Genomic DNA, 10,650 nt, shown 5'->3' with positions numbered 1-10,650 from the left:
CTCCTTTCACCCTAGCAATTGCTATAGCAAGTGGAGCGGTTGCAGCCCAACAGGTGGTCCCATATCAAATATGACCAGTGTCCTTATAAAAGGGGGTAATTTGTACAGAGACATGCATAAAGTGCAGGTGATATAGAGACATAGGGAGAAGACGGCCATCTCCAGGCCAAGAAGAGGCCTGGGATGGATCCTTTCCTACAGCTCTCAGAAGGAGCCAACTCTGCTGACATCTTGATTTCAGATGTCCAGCCTCCAGAATTGTGTGACAATATACTTCTGTTGTGTAAACCTTCTAGTTTGTGTGCTTCATTATTGTGTTATGGCCAATGTCTGGCAGGTAAAAGAAATTTGCCCATGAGAACCGGGTGATAGGAAAAGGAAAAGAGTTTATTTCTGGCAGCCAGGGCTATGAAGGCCAATTGAGGAGCGCAGCCCTGAGTTGAAACCTCTCGCAGCTTTTATTTTTAGCTAGGTGGGAATATTTCACACCTGACACAATCTAGCCAATGCAAGCAAGCCAGCGGTACATAAGGTAATTTTGTGGTTAGCACTGTAGCCCCTCCCCACCCTGGATTCCCCATAGGGACTTTCCAGCCTAAAACAGCAGAGCCACCTAAAATGGCGTTGGTTATTTTACTTTGTTTATTCCCCCATTTATTTTAGCAAGCGATTTGTACAGAAGCAGAATTCATATGTTAAGGTCAGTAGGGTTTGGGGCGTCCCTTAACAATGGCAGCCCTAGTAAACAAATCCACCTTCTAATATACCTTTTTTTAACCAAGCTCCCTGCTGCCCTCTGAGTATTAGCGTGGATGTCGATGTTCAGTATCACAGAATATAGCTCTTTCAAAAAGATCTTTGGCTCCAGGACCCAGACAGTTCTTGGCATTCCCAACATCAACATGGGACCTTGTGTGTCCCACACCTTACCACCTGCCTTGTGTCAGTGAAATAGTTAGGAGTACAGGCTCCAGTAACAAACTGCCTTGATTCTGGGCTCTGCCACTCACTAGCCCAGTCCTACTTCCTGAAGTGTTTCCCCTATATTTTCTTTTAGTAGTTTTACAGTTTCAGATCTTATACTTAAATCTTTAATCCATTTTCAGTTGATTTTGGTATATGGTGAGAGGTGTGGGTCTAGTTTCATTCTTCTGCATGTGGATATCCAATTTTCCCAGTACCATTTATTGAAGAGGCAGTCTTTCCCACCCCACCCCCCCTTTTTTACCTTTGTCAAATGTCAGTTGGCTGTAAGTCTGTGAGTTGATTTCTTTGTTCTCTATTCTGTCCCACTGCTCTGAGTATCTATTTTTGTGCCAGTACCATGCTGTCTGGGTTACTATAGCTGTGTAGTATAATTTGAAGTCAGGTAGTGTTATGCCTCCAGCTTTATTTATTTATTTATTTTTTGCTCAGGATTGCTTTGGCTATTTGGGGGTCTTTTGTTGTTCCATATGAATGTTAGGACTGATTTTCCTATTTCTGTAAAGAACGTCATTTGGAAATTGGAATTTTGATGGGGGTTGCATTGAATCTGTAAATGGCTTTGGGTAGTATGGACATTTCACAATGTTAATTCTTCCAATCCAAGAGCATGGAATGTCCTTCCATCTCTTTATGTCATCTTTAATTTTTTTCAGCAGTGATTTGTAGTTCTCATTGTAGAGATCTTTCACCTCCTTAGTTAAATTGACTCCTAGGTATTGTATTTTTTTGGTGGCTATTATAAATGGGCTTACTGTCTTGATTTCTCTTTGTTAGTTCATTATTTGAGTATACAAATGAAACTGACTTAGGGACATTGATTTTGTATCCTGCAACCTTACTAAAAGTATTGGTCAGCTCTAAGACTTTTCTAATAGTGTCTTTAGGTTTTTCTCTATATAAGATGATGTCATCTTCAAATAGGGACAGTTTGACTTCATCTTTTCCTATCTGGATGCCTTTTATTTCTTCCTCTTGCCTGATTGCTCTGGCTAGTACCTCCATTACTATGTTAAATAGAAGTGGTGGGAGTGGGCATCCTTGTCTTGTTCCTGTTCTTAAGTGAAAAGCCTTCAGTTTTTCACCATTTGGGATGATACTGGCAGTGGGCTTGTCATAGATTGCTTTTATTGTGTTGGGATAATTTCCTTCCATATCTAATTTGTTGAGAGTCTTTATCATGAAGGGATGTTGAATTTTGTTGAATGTTTTTTCTGCATCTATTGAGATAATCATATTGTTTTTGTCCTTCATTTTGTTGGTGTGGTGTATCACATTTATTGACTTGCATATGTGGAACCATCCTTGCATCTCTGGGATGAATCCCACTTGATCACGGTGTATGATTTTTTTGATGTGTTGCTGTATTCTGATTGTTAGAGTTTTATTGAGGATTTTTGCATCTATGCTCATAAGAGATGTTGGTGTGTAGTTTTCTTTTTCTGTTGTATCTTTGTCTGGTTTTGGTATCAAGAAGATACTGGCCTCACAGAGTCAGTTTGGCAGAGTGGCCTCTCTTTTAATTTTTTGGAATGGTTTGAAGAGAATTGGTATTAACTCCTCTTTAAAGGCTTGGTGAAATTCAGCAGTAAAGCCATCTGGTCCTGGGCTTTTCTTTGTTGGGAGACTGTTGACTACTGCTTCAACCTCCTTGCTAGTTATTGATCTGTTCGGGTTTTCTGTGTCCAGTTGGTTTAGTCTTGGTAGTTTGTATGTGTCCAGAAATTTATCCATTTTCTCCATGTTTTCATATTTGTTGATGTACAGTTGTTTATAACAATCTGTAATGACTTTTTAAAACTTCTGTGGTATCAGTTGTAATGTCTACATTTTCTTTTCTAATTTTTGTAATTTGGGTCATCTCTCTCCTTTGGAAAAATATGTACCACACAAATGGAAATCAAAAATGAGCAGGAGTAGCTATTCTTGTATCAGATAAAATAGACTTTAAACAAAGAATCATAAAAAGAGACAAAGGTGACCACTATATAATGATAAAGGGATCTATCCAGCAAGAAGACATAACAATCATAAATATTATGCACCCAACACTGGAGTACCCAGACATATAAAGCAAACACTATTACACGTAAAGAAAGAGAGAGACTCCAACATAATAATAGTGGGAGACCTGAACCCCCCCCCCACATCACTGAATAGTTCATCCAAGCAACAAATCAAAAGGAAAACACAGGATTTAAATGACACTTCAGTTGGACCTGGAAGATATCTACGGAAAATTTCATCCAACAAGAAAAGAATATACATTCTTCTCATCAGTACATGGACCATTCTCCAGGATAGACCACATGTTAGGCCACAAACTAAGTCTTAATAAGTTTTAAAAAATTGAAATCATCTCAACTATCTTTTCAGGCCACAATGGATTAATGAAACTCAGGGCTACATATAAATACACGGAAATTAAACAACAGGCTCCTGAATGACCTATGGATCCAAGAAGGAATTAAACAGGAAATCAAAAAATTTCTAGAAAACAATGAAAATAAAGACAAATCATATGAAAACCTGTGGGATATGGCTAAAGCAGTACTAAGAGGGAAGTTTATAGCAATAAATGCTTACATCAAAAAAATAGAAAGACTTCAAGTAAACAACCCAACCTTATACCTAAAAGAACTAGAAAAACAAGAATAATCTAATCCCAAAGTTAGTAGATGGAAAGAAATAATTAAGATTGGGGAATAACTAAATGATATAACCCCCCCCCCAAAAAAAATACAAAAGATCAATGAAACAAAAAGTTGGTATTTTGAGAAGATAAACAAAATAAACCATTAGCTAGGTTGGCCAATAAGGTTTTTAAGAGAATGTTATGTCAGCAGAAACACTGCCAACTTGAACTGAAAGGGACCAAGATAAAATAAAATAAAGGAAGGCTGTTGGAGTCCCAAAATTCTACAGGCAGGAAATAGGCTGATAAAAGTACTCTACTGCAAACATGTCCTACTATCCTGCAAGAAAAATGGAAGGATGACTTTGAAAACAGACCCTTGGATGTAAATGGTGGAGCCTTAGTTACAGTGGCCAAAGTCTCCAGCCACAGAGGATTACTCCCAGGCATTGAAACCTAATGGAGTTTATCCGGTTGGATTTCAAGATTGCTTGGAGCTAGTAACTCTTTTCTTTATTTTCTCCCATTTGGAGCAGGAATGTCTGTAAATACTGTCCTATTCCTTGCCACCACTGTAATCACAAAGAAGGTAACTGTTTTCTAGTTCACAGGTCCATTGAAGAAGAGAAAATTTACCTCAGGAAGGATTATACCCAGAGTTTCTCTTATTCCTGATTTAGATGATTTACAGGTGAGATTTTGGACTTGAGTTAATGTGTAATATGTTGAGACTTTTGGGGATACTGGGATGAGGTGAATATATTTTGCATGTAGGATAGACATGAATTTTTGAGAATAGAGGGCAGACTGTAATGTGCGCTGAATAATGACCTCCAAAGATATCCATGCCCTAGTCCCTGAAACATCTTATGTGGCAAAAGGGACTTTGCAGATGTGATTACAAATCGTGAGATAGGAGATTATAATAGTGGTCCCTATGTGTAATAATAAGTCTGCTTATTAAGAGGGAAAGAGGGAGATTTCACACAGAAGGAGGCAATGTGATGACTGAAGCAAGATGTTATGCTACTGGCTTGGATGATGAAGGAATGAAAGCTCTGGAAGCTCTAGGGGAGAATCCATTGCCTTGTCAAGGAATAAAGAATACAGTTCAAGGAGATAGAAAAGACAAGGCAATGGATTCTTTCTAGGCTTCCAGTGGGAGCATTGCCCTGTTGAAACCTTGATTCTGACCCACTAAAGCTGACTTTGGACTTCTGACCTTCAGGACTATAAGAGAATAAATACATGTTGTTTCAAGCCACAAAGTTTGTGGTAATTAGCTACAGTATCCATAAGAAAACAGTACAGAAACCTTCATAGAGATCATCTAGTCCAGTGCTTTACAAACAGTCTTCAAAACTCCTTCTTCCAGCTCTCTTTCAGCTCAAGCTGCCTAGCTTCGAACTCTCTTATTCATTGCCTCCTGAAAATATTTTATTTTCTGAAAAATGACTGTATAGAATTAAAATATAAAATCACTGATTAAGTCCAACATACAATTTTATAGATGAAGAAAAAGTCCAGAAAAGCAGGATGATTTTCCCTTACTCACTCAGCCAGAAAAGAAAAAAATAAATAAAACATAGGTTCTTATTCCCAATTGGGGCCTCTTGTGCCACAAAGCTCTAAAATTGGAAAAGTAGATTGGAGATAAATTGTTAAGGAATAAATGAAAAATATATGTACAGTTTAAAAAGTGCTTGGCACATAAACACTCATAAATATTACCTATGATTATAATATGTACAAGGGTACTTCAAAAAGTTCATGGAAAGATTTGTATTATCTTTTAATTCTGTTTTTTCCATGAAGTTGTTCAAGTGACTTTCTACTTGGATATACACAGAATATCTCTCAAAGTATACACAAAATCCAGTAACAGTTTCCTGTGTGCCATGGAAATGAGACACAGGGGGTAGGAGAGAAACTGATTTTTCACTGTATGTCATTTTGAACCATGTGCATGTTCTATCCATCATCTATCTATCCATCCACCTATCCATCCATCCCCAAAGGGTGAGCAAGATTGCGTGGAGCTACCTTTTCTTTGTTAAGGATCAGAATTCCTATCTTTTCCATTGGGAAAGCACAAGAGAATCAACCAATTCAAAATCCCTAAAAAATAAAGCATGTCATATTTTAACTATAAAGTTTAAAGCAAAGTTTCATTTTAGCCCAATATCTTTACACACCAACTACTTAGTCATCTCCACAGTGATCCCCTCAGAGTACATTTGTCTCCAAAATAATCTGGCTTCCAAAATTAAGATTTTTTAAAAATTTGTATTAATACTGGCAGATCAGATTAGAAAATCCAACTAGGCAAGCTTCACTGCCTGTTTATTAAATACAGAACTTTCACCTGCCTTGATCTTTTCTGAGGCTATTTAGTCACAAGATTAAAATATTTGAATGATATATTCCCCAGCTTGTCTGTGTGCCCCACTTCCAGCTGAAATAAAAGTTCACAAAGCTGTGTCATTCATCCAAAATCCACTCTCTAGGGAAATCAAATAGGATGTTACCCTGGGACTACCGGAATTCAAATCTCATCTGTTATTTTTCTTGGGCTAAGTTATACTCAGTTCCTTCCATCCCTGAAATGGTTAGGACATTTTTTTTCTTTTACCCAGTTAGGATATCCAAAAAGTGGATGTCTATTTTCCCCTATCCATTCTAAATAAGTCGAGATCCAAACCTAAATTTTCCCCCAGTTTCCTAAATTGCTGTTTGTCTGCTGCAGTTGGCCTGAGAATGATGGGATGAATCCACACAAACTCAGAAAACAAGCCAAGGTCCTTGTGGACCTAGAATACTTATCATTTGTGATGCCAAATGAGCTGATAATCATAACCTGGCAGTTAGAATCCCAAACTAGAAGTGGGAAAAAGCATGATGCCTGCCCTACCCTTGAATAGCCACATCACTTCTATCTGGAGGATTTGGGTGTTCTGAGCCTGGAGATGCAGAAACAGAAGATTTATTTGGTTACAGAACAGTATCAGGGATGAACTTGCTACAAGTCAGTGACCTAACTGCTTGGGTTTGGTGTAACTATCAGAGACTCCAAGCCTCGCCACAAGGATCACTTGAGAGAGAGAGAGAAGTCCCATGGATGCTGAGACCTGTCCTCAGCTGAATGCTTATTAGCAGAAAAAAATCAACATTCAACTAGTCTGCAGTTTTCATACTGCTTTAAACCACACACCAGAACAAGAGGTGGGAACTCTTACTGTTGCTACATCCTTTAAAAGTATAAGAAAATTTGGTACTGGAAATGAGATTGTATGTCCTCTCCGGATCTGTAATTCAGTGAATTTCTGACTTCCAGAAGCCCTTATACTCACATTATGGAGTTTTCATTGCCCTTAAGGAAATGATTTTTCCCTGGAGAAAATAATGCTAGCCCTGATGCCTGCCCAAGCTGGCATACTGAAAAATGATCAGCCAGTGCAAGGAAAACTGAAGGCTCACTGGCTTCTCAGCTAGTTAGCAGATGAGAGCACAAAACCTGGCCTCTGCTGCAGCATAGAAGAAATGGAGGTTTTCTTGCAGCTCACAAGTTTGTTAATAAAGGGGATTGATCCAGTTGGTGTTTATATGCTTGACCCCTGCAGCTGTGTCCTGTCTGTAGTGAGAAAGAGGGCCGGCTGTTCTGCTGACCACAGGTAATGTCATCCCAGGAACATGCCAAGTCCTCTCTCCTGGGTCCCTGTTGCCATGACTCAGGTCCAGCACTATCAGATAGGTTCCACTCCTGTTTCTTGGGCCTGAGCTGGAGGGTTGATATTTTTTAGTCTCTCAACATAGTATGGACTAAATACCTGCTGATTGTGATGCATTAGATTGACAAACTTCAAGCTCAGTTCTGTCAAGTCCCTTTCAATGAGAATAAGGCCTCCAGGGAACTGCAGCAGAGAGTCCAGCTTGCCATGAACTAAAGAGCATTTGAGAAACAAATGGACCCGCTGATCTGCAAGCAGGAAAAAACAATGAAAAGGGGAATAAAAAGGTTTCAGAAGAAATCCACAATGCCCCTGCACTCTCTGCTTACCAAAGTTTAAATTTAACTGAGCTTTTCACTGACCTACTCACTCATTTAGGTAAACTGTATGAATGAGATTTTGGGGGGGGAGGAGGAGGGAATGCCATCAAAGCTCCTAAAGACAATGCATGATCAAAAGATAATAAGCTAGTCAATTTCTGGCTGTTCATAAGATTACACAGAGATAAGTGGGATCCTAGTGCGCAGTTGAACTAACAAGAGGATCCTAGGCACTGCAACCTGAAATGCTAAGGACATGTTTTGCAGCCAGTATACCAAGTTCAGACCCAGACACCCAAATCAGACTATGATAAGATGCTAAAGTTAAAAGCAAGCAGGTCAAGTTCACTGCTTCCACTCCAGTGTGGAATATGTTCTATAATCTAACTCAGCATCAATTCCATGGAGGGGAGTAGGGGCCTACATGACTTAAAGCATGAGACAGAGAAAGGGTTTCCCTCCATAGATCATGGACTACGTCTGAGTATCACCAGGGATGACTTACTAGGATTGGTAAGACACTATCCCAAACCTGTGAGTTACACATGCTGGGTGTGGATCCACCTTAAAACCATATATTTACTCTTCACACTGAAAGATACCTATTTTTTATTTTTTTTTTGGCTTTTTCGTGACTGGTAAGGGGATCACAACCCTTGGTGTGGTGCCGCCCGCACCGCGCTCAGCCAGTGAGCGCACCAGCAAGTCCTATATAGGACCCGAACCCATGGCGGGAGCGTCGCTGAGCTCCCAGCACCGCACTCTCCCGAGTGTGCCACGGGGCCGGCCCTTCACACTGAAAGATACCTATTTTTTATTTTTTTTTTGGCTTTTTCGTGACTGGTAAGGGGATCACAACCCTTGGTGTGGTGCCGCCCGCACCGCGCTCAGCCAGTGAGCGCACCAGCAAGTCCTATATAGGATCCGAACCCATGGCGGGAGCGTCGCTGAGCTCCCAGCACCGCACTCTCCCGAGTGTGCCACGGGGCCGGCCCTTCACACTGAAAGATACCTATTTCAACACTGCACATTATAGCTGAGGAAGCTAAAGCTAAAAGACTTTTCAAATGATTATGCTTTTCCAGTTTCAAATAGTTCAGTAACTCACTTCCAGGGTAGGGTCTACCTTTCCACTCCCCACATTCTTGTCACTCTTCCCCAACACTACCATGAGAACTCTTAACAATGATCCTATGAACACAGTTCTCGTTGGCAATGTTCTGGAGCTGGTCTATAAGAGATGCTTTGTTTTTGCTACTCAGAGCAATGAGGCCCATGTCCTTGAGGCCTTGATGGATTTCCTCAGACACCTGTTCACTCACACTCAGCATAGCCTCTTCAGGCCTAGATAATGAAGGATAGAAGGCAGAGTGGCCTTGGAAAAGGGGGCAAATCCCAGAGACCCCCATACCACAAGCCAGGCCCAATCAAGGGAGAATTCCAGCTGCCTACAACCAGTGGACAGCAGGAGCCAGTAGGCAGGTAAAATATCTTCATTGTTACCTCAGGGTACCAAACTAATCCATACATACAGCACCATATGCTACTTCAAGAGGAACAAGATAAATTGGACAAGAGTTCAAGTTCTATCCTTGGATCCATTCAGTATTCTTTAGTCCAATAAACTTTATTTAAATACTGTTTTAAGATTTTCTTTGATATTTTTCATGGTTGGTTTTCCTACTCTACCAATCAGATAAGCATATTGAGATACTTGGACTTCTAATTTTTTTATTTTTGTTTTTTTTTTACTTTGGAATGGTATCACTACATGCAGTGAATGATAAATCAATATTATGGAGTAACTGATCAACTTCGGGATATACACAACACAAATCCACTGTCACCTAATTAAGTATATAATGACTCATCTTTAGCAAACATAATAATGCATATTTGTAGTAAACTATACTCTATACTCTCCTTTATGGAGAGACATTTTGTTTTTCTCTCTCCTAAGCCTCAATACAACTTATCAAAAACACCAATGATCTTCTGGAGATGGTTCCCAAGAGCCTTTGTGTGGTTTGTGATGAAGAATTGTAATCTATCACTTGCCTATATCCCAAATACCACATATCATTTTCCATTCTAAGAAAGATCTATGAATCTTACCTGGAGTTAAATTCCTCTTCCAGAGCCTTGGTTATGCGTTTCAGTTTATCCACAAATTCAGGTGAGTTGAATAAAACATTATGAGAGAAACTTCTGGCCACTAGCAAGACTGAGACTAGGATGATTAACAGGTTCAACTGGGACTCCATCTCCTGGACCTGAACTCTGTCCATCGGTAGACTCTGGTGAGGCAGGGAAGAACAGGCTGTCAAGAAAAGAGAGTTTTAATGGAGGCACTGACTACAGAACAAGAAGGCAATGCCCCAACACACATTCCTACCTCAGGGAATTCTTCATTTTCAGGATCCCAGTGAAGTATGTTCAGGTAGCCCTGGAATAGTACCATCATGGGACTGGGGGGCTCTGAGTTGTTAACTGCCCGATTCAGAGGTGAACAGGCCATGCTAGAGGAGGAGCTGGGAGTGTCAAGAGAACTCAGAGATGGTGCAGTGAGGTCTATGGCTGCTTCGGTTAGCCATTTTGTGGTGTAATCAAGGAGATCTATGACAGAAAGGAATATGTATCTTCAGACTCCAAGGCTTGAAGACCAAGGCTTTGAGATGTATAGTCTTGGTCAATAAAAAATTGATTTTGTAGGTCTTTCTATCTTAGAGAAATGCTCCTTCTTCTACTCCTTACCCAAGAAAGAAACTTTCTATTAAAAAAATAGAAATTATTCTCCATCACTGTAAGAAGGCTGACCCAAGGTCAAACCTCCCCTCTCTTGCCCTTAAATTTTAAACATACTCTGCTGCATGTCAAGGAGTTCCTGGAATTGAGCTCGTTCATACTGAATCCAATGTTCCTGTAGGTAGGGTTAAAGGCTCTGGATAGTATAATTCAACATGTCCACTTTCATCAGCTCCAG

This window comes from Galeopterus variegatus, unplaced genomic scaffold, assembly GCF_000696425.1.
Source record: "Galeopterus variegatus unplaced genomic scaffold, G_variegatus-3.0.2 Scaffold4080, whole genome shotgun sequence".
Classification (NCBI taxonomy): Eukaryota; Metazoa; Chordata; class Mammalia; order Dermoptera; family Cynocephalidae; genus Galeopterus; species Galeopterus variegatus.
Note: the sequence above shows the minus strand (reverse complement) of the source record.